The sequence below is a fragment of the Dermacentor silvarum genome, chromosome 11 (genome assembly GCF_013339745.2).
Source record: "Dermacentor silvarum isolate Dsil-2018 chromosome 11, BIME_Dsil_1.4, whole genome shotgun sequence".
Lineage (NCBI taxonomy): Eukaryota > Metazoa > Arthropoda > Arachnida > Ixodida > Ixodidae > Dermacentor > Dermacentor silvarum.
This window is the reverse complement of record NC_051164.1, coordinates 18,639,105-18,645,104: the sequence shown is the minus strand read 5'-3', so window position 1 is coordinate 18,645,104 and position 6,000 is coordinate 18,639,105.

The following is a 6,000-nucleotide window of genomic DNA, read 5'->3' as shown; positions in this document are numbered from 1 at the left end:
ACGTCAAGACGATGTCAGCGACGGTAGCCGGGTTCTTGACGGCGAGCGCGTTGAAGGCCACAGTCCCAATACCTTTAAGAACGTGGCGTATCCTGTCTGACTCAGCCATGGCAACATTGACACGGCGACAGAGTGCAAGCACATCCTCGATGTACGATGTGTAGGACTCGCCGGAGTGTTGTTTGCGAGCATCCAGAGTTTTCTTCGCAAGGGCGGAGCGAACCGCCGGCGTGCCGAAAACTTGCCGTAGCTGCTGCTTGAAGTTCGTCCAATCGGTGAAATCAACCTCATGGTTGAAAAACCAGGTCTTCGCCACACCGGTCAGGTAGAACGAGACATGGCGGAGCTTGTGGGGATCATCCCACCGATTAGCAGAGCTTACGCGCTCGTAATCATCCAGCCAGTCCTCAGCATCTTCACCACGAAGACCAGCGAACAGATGGGGATCGCGCTGGTGGCCGCTGATGATCACAGAAGGTGCGGCTTGTGGAGGCGGGATGGTTAGGGTAGAAGCGCCAGGCTGCTCGTCCTGCGACATGCTGACGGACAGTGGGCACAAGCGGCGACCCGAACGAAGCTCCAGGGAGTAGGCCAGGGGCGTAGAGGACGGGGAACCAAGACGCACCTCCACCACTTGTGACGTCACAGTAAGGTCGGACCTTTATTGAGCCCGAGAGACGACACGGCGAAGAAGGGCGGCGTCCACAACCAGCCTGAACAGCCTTCGACAGTCCACGCTGATGATGATGCGCCCGCACGCGCGATGAAGATGAGGGGCACACGCATGATGATGATAATGTACAGATGATGAAGAAGTGCACAATAAATTCCCACAATATATATATATATATATATATATATTGCGAATTACTACTACAATAGGTGAAGGAGCCTGAAAATGCGTCTGTCAGATATTTTTATATTTAACAGACATAGATCTACTTCTCAATCACACATAGGGAACCATCGCGGCCTGAAAAATTGTTTGCATTTGCATTTACTTATTGCAACTATATAAAATTTCAAGATGCAGGAACAAAATACAATGTGTGTCTCACAGAGGTCTCGGATCTCGCCCAGTAGCAGCAATAGACCGCACATAAAAAATGTACATTTGCTACAAACAATATTAATAATTAAACGTACTTGGTATTTATGATTACAGCCTAAATGTATCGCTAGTTTAGTAATAGTATTGTTGAAGTTCTACGCAACAAAGTACAATAAACATAAATTACTTGCAATATTCACTAGAAAAAAATGACAGCAGGTGTGTGCGACAACCCGATTTCCAGCGAAGCTGTTTCTTTCGAACAGTTGCAATAAAACTTTCAATTTCTTATAATTATATTGCATACATTAAAAAGTTGCTCGTATATGACTGTACCATTTGAAGCTTTGCCCGCAAGTAATCCTTTGGAGCACTTCTTGTCGGGAATTTTTAAAAAGCCAGTAATTCATCAACACACATGTTTCTTCGCTATAACATTTACCATGGTGCCCTCTCTCTCTCCCTCCCTGCCTCTCCCCTCACGTACCCGCCTTACTTAATTTCCGCTAGATTTGATATTGGTTGAGTTCACAGTTCTTCCGAAGGTATGAGATAATTTTTTTGTTTGCAAAGCACATTCATAAAGCTCCGGATCACTTGCATGCATAATTTGCTGCAAATGTCCTAATTAGTCCCCTGTCTTTTAAAGTTTACCTACATATTGTCCATAACGCACTCTTTACTTTGGCCAAATATAAACAAAATTTCTTTCGCCGAGGACATCGCTGAAACCAAGTCTGAACGTGTTATGGCGCCTGAAAATAAGGACAAAAAAAAAAAGACGATTCAATAATTATTCGCAACGCTTCTCGCTGGATCAGGAACGTAAAAATTTTGTCGCACATTGGCAGTTACCATGTCCCCCCTCCCCTTTCCACAAAATATAGACCTGTTGTAACCTATAGATAGCTATGTCGAGATACTGAGAAGCAAAGCATATGACACGCTTTAGCACTTGAATAAGAAATTTCTTACAAAGGCTGTGTATGATCCACATTTAACTTCGCACAGAGAGTTTCTATAGCATACCATCAATTTTGGCTAAATTTGGTCTTGGTGGCTGTTTTAGTTCTGCCAGGGCAGCGGGCTTAATTCTTCCCCGCTCGTTAGACACGCTCATAACATTCTAGAGTGCTTGAATGCGTAATTTATTGCGAAAGCCCCAATTACTCATCTACTCTGAACTTCACCTACACACCACCAATTAAATTGTCCTTGCAGTCACCAAATAAAAACGAGTCTGCCTCCTTTAGTTAAGTGAGCACGCCAGGCGAAACCGTTCTATTATATTATGCATGAAAAAGTAAAAATAAATAAAATATGAGGATTCAATAATTATTGGTAACCCTTCTAGATAAGCCAGAAACGTTAAAACTACGCGAGAAATTGCACTTAAAATCCGCCTATTCCTTCAAAGTAGAGAATATCTGAAACTTAGAGTTCTCTTGGGACATTGTGAAACCTAGCAGCAGCGTGATGTTTCCGAACAATTGGTGACATTTTTTTTAAAAAACGACTCGTGTTTTATCAACACACATTTACCATCGCACATAAACTTGCCGTATTGTTCCCCTTATATTCGCAAAATTTGACCTCAGTTGCAGTTGTAATTATGCCAGCGCAGGCATCCAAGTTTTACACCGCTCGTAAAAAAACTAATAATGAAATGGACTACTTGCATTAGTCTTCCACTGGGAAATGCGCATTTAACCCACCCATTTCGAACATTGCCTGCAGATTGCCCATACCATGCCTTGTTTAGCTCACAGTGGACACCGGAGAAACAAACTACGAATCTCGCATGATGCATGAAAACACATCGAAAAACGAGGGTTTAGTAATTATCTGCAACACTTGCATTAAAAGCAGGAAAGTGAATGTTTCGCGACGCATTGCGCCTAAAATTATCTCTATTTTCACGGAATTTCAACCGTCTCTCGTGTTGTTGCTTTAGGAGTCTGGGAAACATCTCGATTAGCAGCAGTATGACTGCCTGGAATGCTCCAAATGAATAACTTTCTAAAAAGACTGTAATAAACCTACAAAGAATAAAAATTTATCGCTCGTCACTCAGAATATTTCTTCGTACTTCGAATAAATAAAAACACCGTGCCCCGCAGAGTTTACCGAGGTACTGGGGGAAAACAACTAAATGTCGTGTATAACGCATAAAAATTTGGAAAAAGAGACTATTCAGTAACTGTTTTCGGAGCACATAAGCAACCTACACAGTGCAAATTTTCGATACACACCACCAAAAAGTGGCCCTAATTTTTTCTAAATATAATACATCTGCTGTTTTTGATCCAGCCCGGACACAAGTAATAGTGTGTCTTATATAGAAACAGCCTCAGCTAAAAACCTGAAAATGAAATCGACAAGGTCAAAAGTGACACAAGCCTTTAGAAAAAATTCAAGTCCGTGTTCTATTGGTATTTAAATGGCTCTGCACATTCGACCAAGATCACTTTCACGAACATATCTCCAATAAGTCGCGATTATACAGTGAAACTCTGCAGCTATACCTGTAAAAGGTTTGATTAGACTTTTTGATGGTGATTAAATACTCAGACTGCAACACATGTCGGCCGTCTCTGGACAGAGATTAAATAGTTCCAGCATTTGAAAATCCAACGATTCTATGCCGTAAACCACACCAGTCGTTGGGCGCTATTTTTTTTATACGTTATCCTGACCTCCGGCCCCTCACCCCCTGGTTAAATAAGCTGATTGTGTTTTCAAATATGGGTATAGTAGTCTCAAGACACTGGGCATGATGCAAATAGCGCAAGCTGACATTTGTTAGGGCGGGAACTGCCCAGCGCCAGGCCTTCTCCGCAGAGTGAGCATGTATGGAGAATCTCGCATGTCGTCCGCTACAGCGCGTCCCGAGGAGGCAAGAAAGACAATTCTCACTCTCCAAGCAGGGGATGCGTAGTAAAGAAAAGCATTACTCACATGGCCACTCTATTAAGAAGGAAAATTAAGCTTCAGCTGTTGTTTGGTTGGACTTTCCACCATGCAGCCTTCAGGAACGTGCCCGCTTTCAAAAGTGGGGGGGGGGGGGGGGGGCAAATGGCATACTTTGCCCCCCCCCCACTTTTGACAGTGAGGGGGCAAGTGCCCCCCTTGCCCCCCCCCCCCGGTAAATACGCCTATGACGGTACGAAACCTACGGAGCAACACGTTTGAGCGCACACAACCATAACAAAGTCGCCATTGTGGCCCGAGAACATGGCCGCTACAGCGAAAAATATACCACGTGACTTCTTCCTCCACACTTTTCTCCTAGCGCGCGGAGGGGGAAGGGCCTCTCAGTTTTTTTCCTTCCTGCATGCGCAGACGCTATTGTGCATGCGTTGTCATACCGTCATCTTCATGCTGTCTTGGTCGTGCAATCGTTTTCATTCTCGCTTCTTAGCTCGGTTGTCGTCATACCATCGTCGTAACACAATCGGCATCATCTCATTGTCCTCATGTTGTCGTTAACCATCGTCATAATTTAAAGGGACCCTGAAATAATTTTGAAAATCTTGTAGAAACGTCCTGAGTCGTTAGGGTAAGTCCTTCTGATCATTAAGTGATACATTTAAGCGCACCACGTAAAGCTTGTAATTTATTATAAGGTATAAAAAAACGTGGGCAGCTTGCACTAGTGGTGCAAGGCTGGAGTAAACAGCGGAGCTGGTGATCGACCTAGCTTCTTGCAGGTTTTGCTAGGCTTGGCTAAGTTTTGCTAGGAAATGCTAAGTGGCTGCTAGGCACGGTATTCCGATCGGCTCACCGCCGACGCGTAGATTGCCGCTTGGCCGCGCGACGCACTTCAAGATGAGCGGCTTCTTCGGGTGTCCGGATCTAAATTTGGTCGTCCCATGTCAAGGCTACATGTACTCGCCACAGAGTCAATGGGAGTTTTGCCGCTGTTGCGGTGGCTCCAAGCTTTATCTGCCCGGTCACGTCACGGCCAAGCTGCGCCTCCACACTTACCGGGGCGTGGCTGGTCGAAACCTTCCCAGCCGCCGTCAGAGGCGCCTGCTGCAGTCATGGACACCGCGCGCCTTCAGCGCGAACGCGGGGAAACGCGGACGGCGTCGGCAGCAGCTCTGCGCGTCGCCTCGTTGGTGTTGCTACAATTTCTTTCTCTCTCTCTCACTCTCATTTTCTCCCACGACGGGACTGACAGGTCTAGCCTGCCAGCCCGATCACGGGCGCGCTGGACGGCCAGGATTTGTTCTTCAAAGAGGGGACTTCGCAGTAGCGCGTCCCACTCTTCCTTGTTGAACTTCGGGCCCAACGACTCGCACTCCCAGAGCATGGGAGCAAAAGTAGCAGCCTCACCACAGGCCGCGCAACAACAATTCGGATAAATATCAGGATATATGCTGTTTAGAGACACCGGATTTGGGTAGGAGTTAGTTTGCAGGAGTCTGAGCGTGACCGCCTGCGGCCTGCTTAGCTTAGAATGAGGCGGCGGGAAGACCCTTCTCGCTAAGTAAAATAATTTAGTGACTTCATTGTGCGTAATAGGCGAGTCCCTGTGGTCGGGGGGAGAGTCGTCCGATCCGAGGGCACCACGGTCGGTAAAGCCACGCGCAGCCTCGTGGGCAGACTCGTTGAGGTTCAGGGGAACCCTTTCGACCACCCCGACGTGGGCAGGGAACCATAGGATGAAGTGTGTGGAGCTGTCGCCTTGTTTTCAGAATTTTGAATTTCAGAATTTGAACTACCTGCCGGGCTACCCGGCGTTTCTGAAATGCCCTGACGGCCACTTTTGAATCGCTATACACCCTGTCTCTCCGACCGTCTCGCATGGCGAGTGCAATGGCCACCTGCTCGGCCACCTCGGGTTCCGTCGTCCGAACTGAGGCACAGTTGATGACTTTGCCCAACGTGTCCACGACGGAAACCGCAGAAGCCTTGCCGTCTCGGTACACGGCGGCATCGACGAA